General features: G+C 39.4%; 1 pseudogene; it reads right to left on the reverse strand.

Annotated features, from left to right (window-relative positions):
• Positions 1-48: 48 nt before the first annotated feature.
• Positions 49-9,077, reverse strand: LOC101339099 (large ribosomal subunit protein eL43-like; annotated as a pseudogene).
• Positions 9,078-13,216: the final 4,139 nt, after the last annotated feature.

Genomic DNA, 13,216 nt, shown 5'->3' on the forward strand with positions numbered 1-13,216 from the left:
AAATTAACCATTTATTATAGGCTAGCAACATTTCAAAAGGTGGTGCTTCTACTGGTCCTTCAATTCCTTCAGACTTCTGATGGCAGACTTCACTGTGACAGCAGAAGTGGTGGTGTGGTCCAAACACCACCAGCTACCGTTTTCATGCAGGAATCACAGTGCCAAATGCCCATAGCTCATCTCTTCATCTTGGTTTTGCCACCGAAGGAGCAAGTGTACTTTGCGTGCTGGCTGATTTCAATTTTCTTCACCATTTTCCTGAGGGAAGCACCGTAACGGGTCCCGTATTTACCCACGATTCCGACCTTCTTGGTGCGTTTAGCCATGTCGCCAAAACCTAGGTCCGAGCCCAGAGAGCTTTTTCTTCTGTTTATATATCTAACATAGTACTTCTTCTATAAAAGAATAATCGTATTCAGGGACTTCCCTGGCAGTCCAGTGGTTAAGACTCCATGCTTCCCATGCAGGAGGTTCAGGTGTTCGATCCCTGGTTGGGAAACTAAGCTCCCACATGCCACATGGCCAAAAAAAAGAATAATCGTGTTCATATTTTTCGTATCCCCCACTAGGCAGGCCTTCTCAAGTATAACGATCATTTTATTCTTCTAACCCAGCACCTGGTATCTTGCTAAGTTGCTGGTCTTTAAAAAGGATATTTCCTTTTGAATTACCTTTGAAATAAAAGCTTCTCAAAAACGGTTTTCGAAGTTTCATTAGATTCCATCCACTAGTTGCTCATCTATATGCTTACTTATTAGCCTTTTAATAAGCTCTTAATATTAGGAATGCTAACTCTAATGAAAACCATGTTGCCCCGCATCTAGATTATGTCTCCTTAATTACAGGTTCTGCAAGTTTGCCTCATGGAGGGGAGCCCGTATGATTCAATGACCTTTGAACTAGATAAGAGAAAATGCACCCAAAGGTGGATGCTAGAGTTGGATGAACCAGCTCCTGATGAACGGGCAAAAGTATGCAGTTTCAGAGCTGAGAGCAGCGTGGGAAGAGAGAGCCCAAAAAGAAAGCAATAAGAAGGCACAGATATACTAAAGTGTAAAAATGGAGGTGATTATAAAGGTATCTGGAAACAGTTGCTTGGAATCTGTGTGCTCATATGTTGAGACATAATATCATAGTTGGGTGAACCTGGAAGACCACAGCAATACAAGGTTCCTGCTTTGACATCTCTTACAGTGTGGTCCCATAGAAAGAGAAAATTAGTAGTCTAAAGTACATGATGTGGATGCTTTGATTTAAACATCTTCTCAGGATGGGAATTCATAGTTAGATGTCAAAGAAAGGGCCAGATGAAAGGTTCTACAAGGGTTTCATTGTAGGGTAGTGGATAGTGGTGTTATTGCAGTCCAGAAATGAATCCCCCGGTTTTCAGATTAAAAAAACAAGTTTAAAAAAACCCTTTTAATTGAGGTACAATTGACATAACATTATATTCGTTTCAGGTGTACAATATAATGATACAACATTTGTATGTATTGCAAAATGATCACCACAATAAATCCAAGTTAACATCCATCACCACACACAGTAACAAAATTTTTTTTTCCCGTGATGAGAACTTTCAAGATCCACTCTCCTACTTTCAAATATGCAATACAGTATTATTAACTATAGTCACCATGCTGTACATTACATCCCATGACTTAGTCATTTTATAACTGGAAGTTTTACCTTTTGATCCCCTTCACGCATAAAAACAAGTCATTTTAAATTATTTTACTCAAAAGAGAACCAGTCAATAGGGTCAACCTCACTAGAGCTTGACTTATAACAGAATGCCACTTATAATTTAACAATTGATATCAATTTTTCTGCCACATTTATCTCCCCTTGTCTTCTATTCTTGAAGGTAAATTGATTTAGTCATAGAATTAAGGGAAAAAGGAATGAATTTTTAATGTAACTTTTATTGCATTTTTCCATTATAGAATACGTGCTCATTGTAGAAAATTTAGAAAATACAAAAATACATAAAGAAGAAAAATTTTAAATTATTCATAACTCCCAAACCCTAAGAAAACCATTATTAATATTTTTGAGTATTTCCTTCCAGTCTTTTTCAGCATATGTTTATACGATTAGAATCACACTAAATATTATATCCTGCACTTTTATTCATATTGTAAAACTTTCTCCCGTTGTATGGACTGAACTGTGTTCCTCCAAAATTCACATGTTTAAAGCCTTAACTCCCAGGACCTCAGAATGTTACTCTATTTGGAGATAGGGCCTTTCAAGTTAAAATGAGGCCATCAGGGTGGGCCCTAATCCAATCTGACTAGTATTCTTATAAGAGGAAATTTGGACACACCAGGGATGGGTGCACACTGAAAAATAAAGTCATGTGAGAACACAGCAAGAATGTGGTCATCTGCAAGCCAAGGAGAGAGGCTTCAGAAGAAACCAGACTTGCCAACACCTTGATTTTGGACTTCTAGCCTCTAGAACTATGATAAAATAAAAATCTATTGTTTAAGCTGCCCAGTCTGTGGTATTTTGTTATGGCAGCTCTAGTAAACTATTACCCTTAGCATTGAACATTCTTCAAAATCTACTGTAATATCCTTTTGAAGTATTCTAAAATAACTATTATGGTAAATTGATGTTGTTCTCAAATTTTCACTATTATAAAGAATGCTTCAATGAATAGGAAATTGGATATTCTTAGATATATTTTTCATCAAATAAGAATAGTTGGATTAACTCCTGTACTGTACTCTGGAGAAAATTATGTCTGCTCTCAAGGTCAAGCCTGGTGATATACTCACAAATTCTTACTTTTGGTTCCATTATTTCTATTCTTCTCATAGAATACCAACTTTCTGGCAACCTCAAACAGATTATATTGATAATACAATTAAATGAATTCATTTTCTTTACATCGGTTACATTCCAGACTTGAGGATTAGCCTTTGATACCCTCTGTTAGATCTGAGAATTACTCTGAGCTCTTCCTTAGGTTAGGGAAGATATTCAGGTTTCCCTGATAAAAATTTAGGGAATGTCCTTGCCTCGTAAGTAATACACTACGCTCAGAGGGTGTCAGTTCTTGATTCCACTCCCAACTCTTGGGGGTTCGCTATCACAAAGTAGGAAATAAGCACTGATGTAGATATCAGAAAGAGGAGGAGCTGGCAATAATTCCCTACCCTGTGAAATGTATTTAGCCTATTCTACCTGTGACTCAGGTACTCAGGCTCCATTAGTTTCTGCCATGAGAGTGTCTTTGTGATATTGTGATTTGGTCTTTGCCTCCTTTCTTGAACAGAGATCCTAAAATCCTTGGAATTCCCTAAAAGAGGAGCGCAATCAAGGTGTCTTTTGTTATGTTAATGAGTGACTTTTGGACCTAGCCTAAGAATGGGGGCTGGTTGCCAGGAGAAACAACTTTCAGTCCCACCCTCTGACCTTGGGGGAGGGGAAGATTCTGGAGGGTGAATCAATCACCAATGGCCAATGATTTAATCAACCATGTCTATGTAATGAAGCTGCCATAAAAACCTCCCCAAAAAGGGAATTCCCTGGCAGTCCAGTGGTTAGGACTTGGCGCTTTCACTGCCGAGGGCCTGGATTCAATCTCTGGTCGGGGAACTAAGATCCCGCAAGCTGTGTGGTGCGGCAAAAAAAAAAAAAAAAAAAGCCCCAACAGACGGAGGTTTGAAGAGCTTCTGGGGTCTGGGTGCTCTCAGAGAGGGCACGGAATCTCTGTGCCCTTTCTTCATACCCTATGTATTTCTTCCATCGGGCTGTTCCTGAGTTGTACCTTTTTATAATAGACTGGTAATCTAGTAAGTAAAATATTTCTCTGAGTTCTGTGAACTACTCTAGCAAGTAATTAAAACCAAGGAGTGGGTTTTGGAACCTCCATTCTATAGCTGGCCGTTCAGAAGCACAGGTGACAACCTGGACTTGGAATTGATGTCTGAAGTTGGAGGCGGGGCAGTCTTGTAGGACTGAGCCTGTGGGATCTGATGTTATCTCCAGGTACATAGTGTCAGAACTGTGTTGAATTTAGGACACCCAGCTAGTGTCTGAGAATTGCTTGGTGGTATGGGAAAAACAACACGTGTGCGTGTTGTAACTGGGTGCAGAATTATAGTCTTGAACTAAATGTACCTGTCAAGCACAGCTAGGTCAGGAAAGGGGCCACCATAAGCTGCAATGGACATAGGGAGGCCTATGATCATAACTCTATCCCTAAGTGACAGAATAGGGGCAGAATTCACCTTAGAGGGGGCTTGAAATTTTCATGGAGACCTCAAATCGTATCTTCCTTCAACCTCTTCTGTTTAAGTCCTATGAAGCATTTCCTGTTATTCATCACCTCTTCTTTCATTTTATTCATACAACAAAAAGAATTATTGAGCTTCTATTACATGTCAGGCACCGCACTAAGACATGAAAAGTCAAGGTCCCTGTCTTTGAGGAGTTCATAGTCTAGTAGGGAAAGATGAGCGTGTAAGCAGATAATTACAACACGCTGTAATAATGCTATTACACAGTAAGTCCCCTACATACAAACGAGTTCTGTTCCGAGAGCGCATTCGAAAGTCCAACAAAGTTAGCCTAGGTACCCAACTAACACAACCGGCAACATAGTACAATACTGTAATAGGTTTATAATACTTTTCACACAAATAATACATAAAAAACAAACAAACACAAAAATAAAGAAAACATTTTTAATCTTACCTTGAAAAGTACAGTAGTACAGTACAACAGCTGGCATACAGGGGCTGGCATCGAGCGAACAGGCAAGAAGGGTTACTGACTGGAGGAGGGAGAGGAGGTGGGAGATGGTAGAGCTGAAGGATCGTCAGCAACAGGAGACAGAGGGCAAGCTGCAATTTCACTCACGCCTGACATTGATGGCATGCACGTTCACATCTTTGAAAGTTCACAACTTGAAGGTTCGTATGCAGGGGACTTACTGTATCTCAAAAGAAAGAACAATCCACAGTGTATTAGGGGAAAAGGACAGAGAAAAGCCATCCAGGAAGAACTCAAAGAAGAGGATATAAAACCTATCAAATAATCTACATGCTAGAACACTGATTCCAAACCAAGAAGGTGGGATTTAATGGTAATAAATACTTAAATGTCATATATTCAATTTTAAAACTTGACTTCGAAGGAATAAGATGGAGTAAACTGGCTTAAAATGATATGAAGAAAACCTGGAAGCTCTAAATGGGTCAACAATTTAAGTAAATCAGTTTTCTGTTGCTGTGTAACAAATGACCACAAATTTAGCAACTTAAAACAATCCCATTTATTACTGCATAGTTTCTGTGGGTCAGAGTCCCAGCACAGATTGGCTAGGTCTCTGCTTAGGATCCCAGTAGGCTGAAATCAAGGTATAGGCCAGGACTGGGGCCTCATCTGGAACTTGGGATGCTCTTCCAAACTCACATAGTTGGCAGAATTCAGTTTCTTATGGTTGTGGGACTGAGACTCTCAGCTCCTAGAGGCCACCAGCAGTTCCCTGCTACATGGCCCTCTCCATAGGCAGTTTATTTCCTAGCAGTTTGCGTCTTCAAAGCTAGCAGGAGAGTTTCTCTCATTCTAGTTTGCTGAGATAGAGTCTTATATAACCTAATGTAATCATGAGAGTGACATACCATCACCTTTGCCATATTCTATAGATTAAAAGCAAGTCACAGGTTCTACCTGCACTCAGGGGAGGGGATTATACAGGGTGTGACAAATTGGGGGTCATTTAAGGGTATGTCCACCCCAGTAAGGCAGGTACTAAATATTATAAGAGAAGCACAGTATCCATCTTGTTCATTCAAACCACATTTACAGACAACCTACAATGGGCAAGGAGCTATGTTAGGCACTGGAGATGCAGACATGAAGAAAAATCGTCCCTATTCTGTAGAACAAATAGGTAGCTATCTAGAAACAAATAAGTTGGATTCATAGATATATCCTGTACCAAAATACAATAAAATAAATTCCATATGGATAAAAAAACTTAAATATAAAATGAAACCATAACAGTACTAGGAAAAATCCTACACATCTTTTTTTTTTTAATCTCAGAGCAGGGAGGGGAGGTGCAGCAGGAAAAAACTACTGCAAGTCCTTAAGGCCCTTGCCCAGCTAGCCTGGAGGGCAGAGGTTCCACACTGGCAAGCCTAGAAGACCAGAGGCTACCAGCCCTTTTCAGTGCCCAGCTCATAAAACAGGGGTGTCACTCCAAGAGGCCACTGTCCCTGACCTGATCTCCAGAGTAGAGGCTCAGAGACTTAGCTCAGGAGGAGAGGCAGTTCTCAAGAGCTATAAAAAATCCATTTTGTTGTGCAGTGGAGGCTAACACAACATTGTAAAGCAACCATACTCCAATAAAAATTAATTAAAGAAAAGGTGGTTGAAGCACACACACACACAAATCCACAGGTAACATCATACTTAATGGTGAAAAACTGAATGCTTTCCCCCTATAATCAGGAACAAGACAAAGATGTCTACTCTCACTACTTATATTCAACATTGGAAGTTTGAGCTAGAGCAATTAGGCAAGGAAAAGAAACAAGATGCATGCAGATTGGAAACAGTCACTATTTGCAGATGACATGATGTTGCATATAGAAAATCCCAAGAAATCCACTAAAACCCAACAGAACTAATAAGTGAGTTCAGCTGGGTTTCAGGGTACAAAATCAATATATAAAAGTCAATTGTATTTCTATACAGGAGCAATAAACAAACCAAAAATGAAATAAAAAAGTAACTCCATTTATTTATAACAGCATCAAAAAGAATAAAGAATAAAATACTTATAATACATTTATCAAAAGAAGTACAAAACTTACATTCTGAAAACTACAAAATATTGTTGACAGAAATCAAAGAAGATGTTAAAAAATGGAAAGCCAGGGGCTTCCCTGGTGGTGCAGTGGTTGAGGGTCCGCCTGCCGATGCAGGGGGCGCGGGTTCATGCCTCGGTCCGGGGAGATCCCACGTGCCGCGGAGCGGCTGGGCCCGTGGGCCGTGGCTGCTGGGCCTGCGCGTCCGGAGCCTGTGCTCCGCGACGGGAGAGGCCGCAGCGGTGAGAGGTTCGCGTACCGCAAAAAAAAAAAAAAAAACACCAACAAAAAAGAAAGCCATCCCATGCTAATGGACCAGAAGGCTTGACATTAAGATGGCAATACTCTCCAAATTTATCTATGGATATAAGGCAATACTCATCAAAATTCCAATGGGCTTCTTTGCAAAAACTGACAAGCTGATTCTAAAGCTCATATGGAAACTCAAGAGACCCAGAATAGTAAAAATCATCTTTAAAAAGAAGCACAAAGTTAGAAGACTCACACTTTCCAATTTCAAAACTTACTACAAAGTTACAGTAATCAAGAGAGTGTGATACCGGCATAAGGACAGATATGTAACTCAATGGAATAGAATTGAGAGTCCAGAAATAAACCTTCACATTTACGGTTAACTGATTTTTGACAAGGGTGCCAAGATAATTCAATGGGAGACAGAATAATCTTTTCAACAAATTATGTTGGGACAACTAGATAGTCACTTGCAAAAGAATGACTTTGGATGCCTATCTCACACCATACACAAAAATTACCTCGAAATGGATCAAAGATCTAAATATAAAAGCCAAAACTATAAAATTCTCATAAGAAAACATAGGTGTAAATCTTCATGACCTTGGAGTCAGCAATGGATTTTAGATATGACACCAAAAGCACAAGCAACAGAATTAATAGATAAATTGGATTTCATCAAAGTTAAAAACTTTTGTTCTTCAAATGACACCTTGAAGAAAGTGACATGACAACCCATAAAATAGGGGGAAATATTTGCAAATCATTTATCTGATAAAAGATTTGTGTCTAGAATATATAACGAAGTCTTACAATTCAATAATAAAAAGATAACCACTTCGCATCCACTAAGACGACTATTTTAAAATAAAAAAAAAAAACAGAAAATAACAAGTGTTGTTGTGCCTTGCTGGTGGGAATGTAAAACGGTACAGTTGCTGTGGAAAACAGTATGGTGATTCCTAAAAAATTTAAACATAGAATTACTATATGATCCAGCAACTCCACTTCTGAGTATATACCCAAAAGAACTGAAAGCAGGGACTTGAGCAGGTATTTGTACACCTATGCTCATAGCAGTATTATTTACAATAGCCAAAAAGGTGGAACAACTCAAGTGTCCATTGACAAATGAATGGATAAACAAAATGTGGTATATACATACAATGGACTATTATTCCACCTTAAAAAGGAAGGAAATATTGACATGTGCTACAACATAGATAAACCTTAAAGACATCATGCTAGAGGAAATAAGCCAGTCACAGAAGGACAAATATTATATGATTCCATTTATATGAGGTTCCTAGAGTAGTCAAATGAATAGAGACATAGAGTAGAATGGTAGTTTCTAGGGGATGGGGAGAGGTGAGAATGGAGAGTTATTATTTAATAGGTACAGAGTTTTAGCTGGGGAAGATGAGAAAGTTCTGGCAATGGGTGGTGGTGGTGGTTGTACAACACTGTGAACATACTTTATGCCACAGAACTGTACGCTTTAAAATGGTTAAAATGGTAAATTTTATGTTATGTATATTTTACAACAATAAAAAATAAGATAAATAACTCAGTTTTAAAATGGGCAAAGGATCTGAATAGACATTTCTCCAATGAAGATATGCAAATGGCCAAAAAGAACATGACAAGATACTCAACATCACTAGCCATCAGGAAAATGCAAATCAAAACCACAATAAGGGGCTTCCCTGGTGGTGCAGTGGTTAGGAATCCACCTGCCAATGCAGGGGACACGGGTTCGAGCCCTGGTCCAGGAAGATCCCACATGCCGCGGAGCAAGTAAGCCTGGGTGCCACAACTACTGAGCCTGCACTCTGCAGCCAGCGAGCCACAACTACTGAAGCCCGCGTGCCTAGAGCCTGCGCTCTGCAACAAGAGAAGGCACCGCAATAAGAAGCCTGTGTACCTCAACAAAGGGCAGCCCCCGCTCGCTGCAATAAGAGAACCCACTGCAATAAGAAGCCCGCGCATTGCAACGAAGACCCAACGCAGCCAAAAATAAAAATAAATAAATAAAATAAATTTATTTAAAAAAAAACACACTGGCAGTCCAGTGGTTAAGACTCCACACTTCCACTGCAGGGGCCGTGGGTTCGATCCCTGAAAAAAAAAAGCCCACAGTAATATACCACTTCACACCCACTAGAATGATCAAAAAGACAGATAATAACAAGTATTGGTGAAGATGTAGATTAATTGGAAGCCTCATACATTGCTGGTGGGAATGTAAAATGGTGCAGTCTTTGTGGAAAACAGTCTTGGCAATTTCTCCAAAGGTTAAACATAGAATTACTATATGACCCAGCAAATGTACACCTAGATATATACCCAAGAGAAATGAAAACATATGTCCACAAAAAAACTTGTACACAAATATTGATAGCAGCATTATTTATAATAGCCAAAAAATAGAAACAAATGTCTATCAATTGATGAATGGAAAAATAAAATGTGCTATGTCCATACAGTCAAATATTATTTCTCATTATAAAGAAATGAAGTACTAAAAAAAATACTAAAAGAAAGAAAAAGAAATGAAGCACTGCCACATGTTATAACATGAACCTTGAAAACTGTATGCTAAGAGAAAGAAGACAGTCACAAAAGAGCATACACTGTATGATTCCATTTATATGAAATATCTAGAATAGGCACATTTATAGATATGGAAAATATATTAGTGGCTGCCAGGGGCTGGGAGGGTTGAGAGGAATGAGGAATGACTGCTAAACTCTGTGAATATACTAAAACCCATTTAAATAGGTGAATTGTATGGCACATGAATTATAGCTCAATAAAGCTTTTTTTTTAATATACAAGTGAATTTTTGTGTGTGTGTGTGTGGTACACGGGCCTCTCACTGCTGTGGTCTCTCCCGTTACAGAGCACAGGCTCCGGACGCGCAGGCTCAGCGGCCATGGCTCACGGGCCCAGCCGCTCCGCGGCATGTGGGATCTTCCCGGACCGGGGCACGAACCCGTGTCCCCTGCATCGGCAGGCGGACTCTCAACCACTGCGCCACCAGGGAAGCCCCAAGTGAATTTTTTTTAATGAGGGAGATCTTTAGGTTTGTGGATGTATACAAACATATATATATATCTAATAGAATAGATGTAGATACATACATAGATCTCCAATACATATGGTTAAGTGAATAAAGATGTAAGACAGCATATAAGATTACATCATTTCTCTAAAAAAGAAGAAAAATTATATACATATATAATATATATATGCACAGTTGCTGTTATATACATAGTTTATCTCTACTGCTTTTCTCAACTGGGGTTCAGAGATTAAAGCCCTATAGAACATTATTTGTGTGAATATTTTCTTAATTTTCCCAAGAACTGTACATAACTAATGCCATTCTAGATGCACGGGTGATAAGTTTATTCATTACATACAACGGATGCCTTAGGGCAGGGGTCCCCAATCCCTGAGCCATGGACCGGTATCGGTCCTTGGCCTGTTAGGAACCAGGCTGCACAGCAGGAAATGAGCGGCAGGTGAGCGAGCGAAGCTTCATCTGTATTTACAGCCGCTCCCCATTGCTCACATTACCGCCTGAGTTCCAACTCCTGTCAACATAATGGTGAGTTGTATAATTATTTCATTATATATTACAATGCAATAATAATAGAAATAAAGTGCACAATAAATGTAATGCACTTGAATCATCCTGAAACCATCCCCACCCCTGGTCTGTAGAAAAATTGTCTTGCATGAAACCGGTCCCTGGTGACAAAAAGGTTGGGGACCACTGCCTTAGGGCATTAGGGCTGGGCTGCAAAGGGTGTGTATGCAGAAACTGAAAACGCTGGTTCCCACTGGGATGCGAATGGGAGGGAAATTTTTCCTGGTATGACCTTTTATAACTTTTGAATCTTGAACCAAAAAAGAAATATTAATAGGGACTTCCCTGGTGGTCCATTGGTTGGGACTTTGTCTTCCAGTGTGGCAGGGGGTGGGGTGGGGGGGCGGGGTGCAGGTTCAATCTCTGGTCAGGGATCTGGGATCCCACATGCCTTGCGGCTAGAAAACCGAAAGGTAAAAAAAGTGGAGGCAATATTGTAACAAGATCAACAGAGACTTTAAAAATGGTCAACATCAAAAAAATCTTAAAAGAAATATTAATAAAAATTTTAAGTTAAGTTTATGAAAAAAGGAAGAAAATAAAGTTAACTAAAGCTGGATATAGAATTAATGAAGTATACATTTTTCTCACAATACAGTAGATCCTAAAGCATGTTTACTAGCTGAGGGCAAAAATCTGTGATGAAGATAAAAAAGTTTAAGAGATAAGAAAGAGAAGGAATAATATTGGCCAAGTCAGGACCCTGTAGAGATGGGAGGATATAGGACGCCGAGCACAGGCAGAAGATTATTGGCTTTTCACAAAGGGAGGTAAACAGGAAAGGCTGAGCACAAATTTTGTAACTATATTTTGAAGTAGAAGAGCTGGTATTTGGCTTCAATTTTCTTTATTAAGGGGAGGCAAGAACATCTTCAAAATGGGAGGGAATGGAGATGGAGCAGGCAACCTGAGAAGAGAGGTGAGGGAAGGTTTGAAACAGCATCTATGGGGAATGGGAGCAAAATCTAGCTAGTAATAGTGAAAGGATTGCTAGGTCACTGTGGTTCCTTTGGGGGCTTTGTGCATTTCACTTGGGGCTCCACATCTAAGAAGGGCTCTGCCAGCTACATGTAAGTTCAACAAAGATGGGAAGTTTTCTGGAAACTTTGTCATATGAGAACTGGCTAAATAAGCTAGAACTACTGAACTTAAATAAAATGAATCTAAAATGGGCAGATGGGAAAGGAGCCACGAACAATAGTCAAATATGTGATGGTTTGCCACATAAAAAAAGGTCAGAATTAGGAAACCTTCTAGCTCTAAGATTCTGTGATTTGCTCCATACTACTGTTATCTTCCCAAACAGACTATAAGCATTCACTGGCTGGTGAATGAATCTGCATAAGGACTGAAAGCAGACCACCACTGGAGTGATGGGGGTTAGAATGTAGTAGATTAAAGGGTGAATGAAAGGGGAGGAAAGGAAGACAATAAATACAGACTGCTCTTTTTAAAAGCAGAGCTATGAAGGAAGAGAGAAAAATAAATTGAACTAAAGAGAAATGCAGAATTCAGGAAGGGCACAGTGATAATATCTAATAGCATTTCATCGATTCAAAAATGCACATTTCTGGACTTCCCTGGTGGCGCAGTGGTTGAGAGTCCGCCTGCCGATGCAGGGGACGCGGGTTCGTGCCCCGGTCCGGGAGGATCCCACATGCCGTGGAGCGGCTGGGCCCGTGAGCCATGGCCGCTGAGCCTGCGCATCCAGAGCCTGTGCTCTGCAACGGGAGAGGCCACAACGGTGAGAGGCCCGCGTACCGCAAAAAAAATAAAATAAAAAAATTTTTTAAATGCACATTTCTTCATGTTTTTAACATTTCTGAAATTGGCATGCAGTTTATAATTAATGGAATGTCACAATTGCTGTTGGCCAGGCAGCAGTTGTGATATAATTGTCATTGCCTGACACCTTCTGGTAAGATCGAGAAAGTACCAGCATCAAAACTTGCAGAATGGTTGTCAGCGACGTGGAAGAAAACCCTGGACAAAAGTAGAATACTTCTTTCCCCCCACCAAAAATACTGTATTGCCAATATCCTTAATGACAAAGAATAATATTGTGAGGAAAATCCAGAACATATTGACTGAGCCAAAAAGTAATTCAGAAGACTCAGATTCCAAATGTGAAGATGTTTTAGAAATACCTTAACCAATTTTCATTTCAGGGTTCTTTGTAACATATGTACAAGAGTTATAGATGATAAAAATCCATTTCTAAACAAGTCTTAAAGAACGCTCCCAATAATTATAAAGTATAAATTATAAAAGCTAAAATAGTATTGTGTTATAATTTATTTGGCTGTATTTTTTCTTTCTTTTTTGTTTATTTAATTTTTTATTGAAGTATAGTTGATTTACAATGTTGTGTTAGTTTCTGGTGTACAGCAAAGTGAAATTTTTTTCTTTCTTAGTGGTGCATAAAACAAGGGTATGTCTTATAGTCAATGCTGTTTCAGATTAGATGAAATACAAG

This window comes from Tursiops truncatus, chromosome X (genome assembly GCF_011762595.2).
Source record: "Tursiops truncatus isolate mTurTru1 chromosome X, mTurTru1.mat.Y, whole genome shotgun sequence".
NCBI classification, from domain to species: domain Eukaryota; kingdom Metazoa; phylum Chordata; class Mammalia; order Artiodactyla; family Delphinidae; genus Tursiops; species Tursiops truncatus.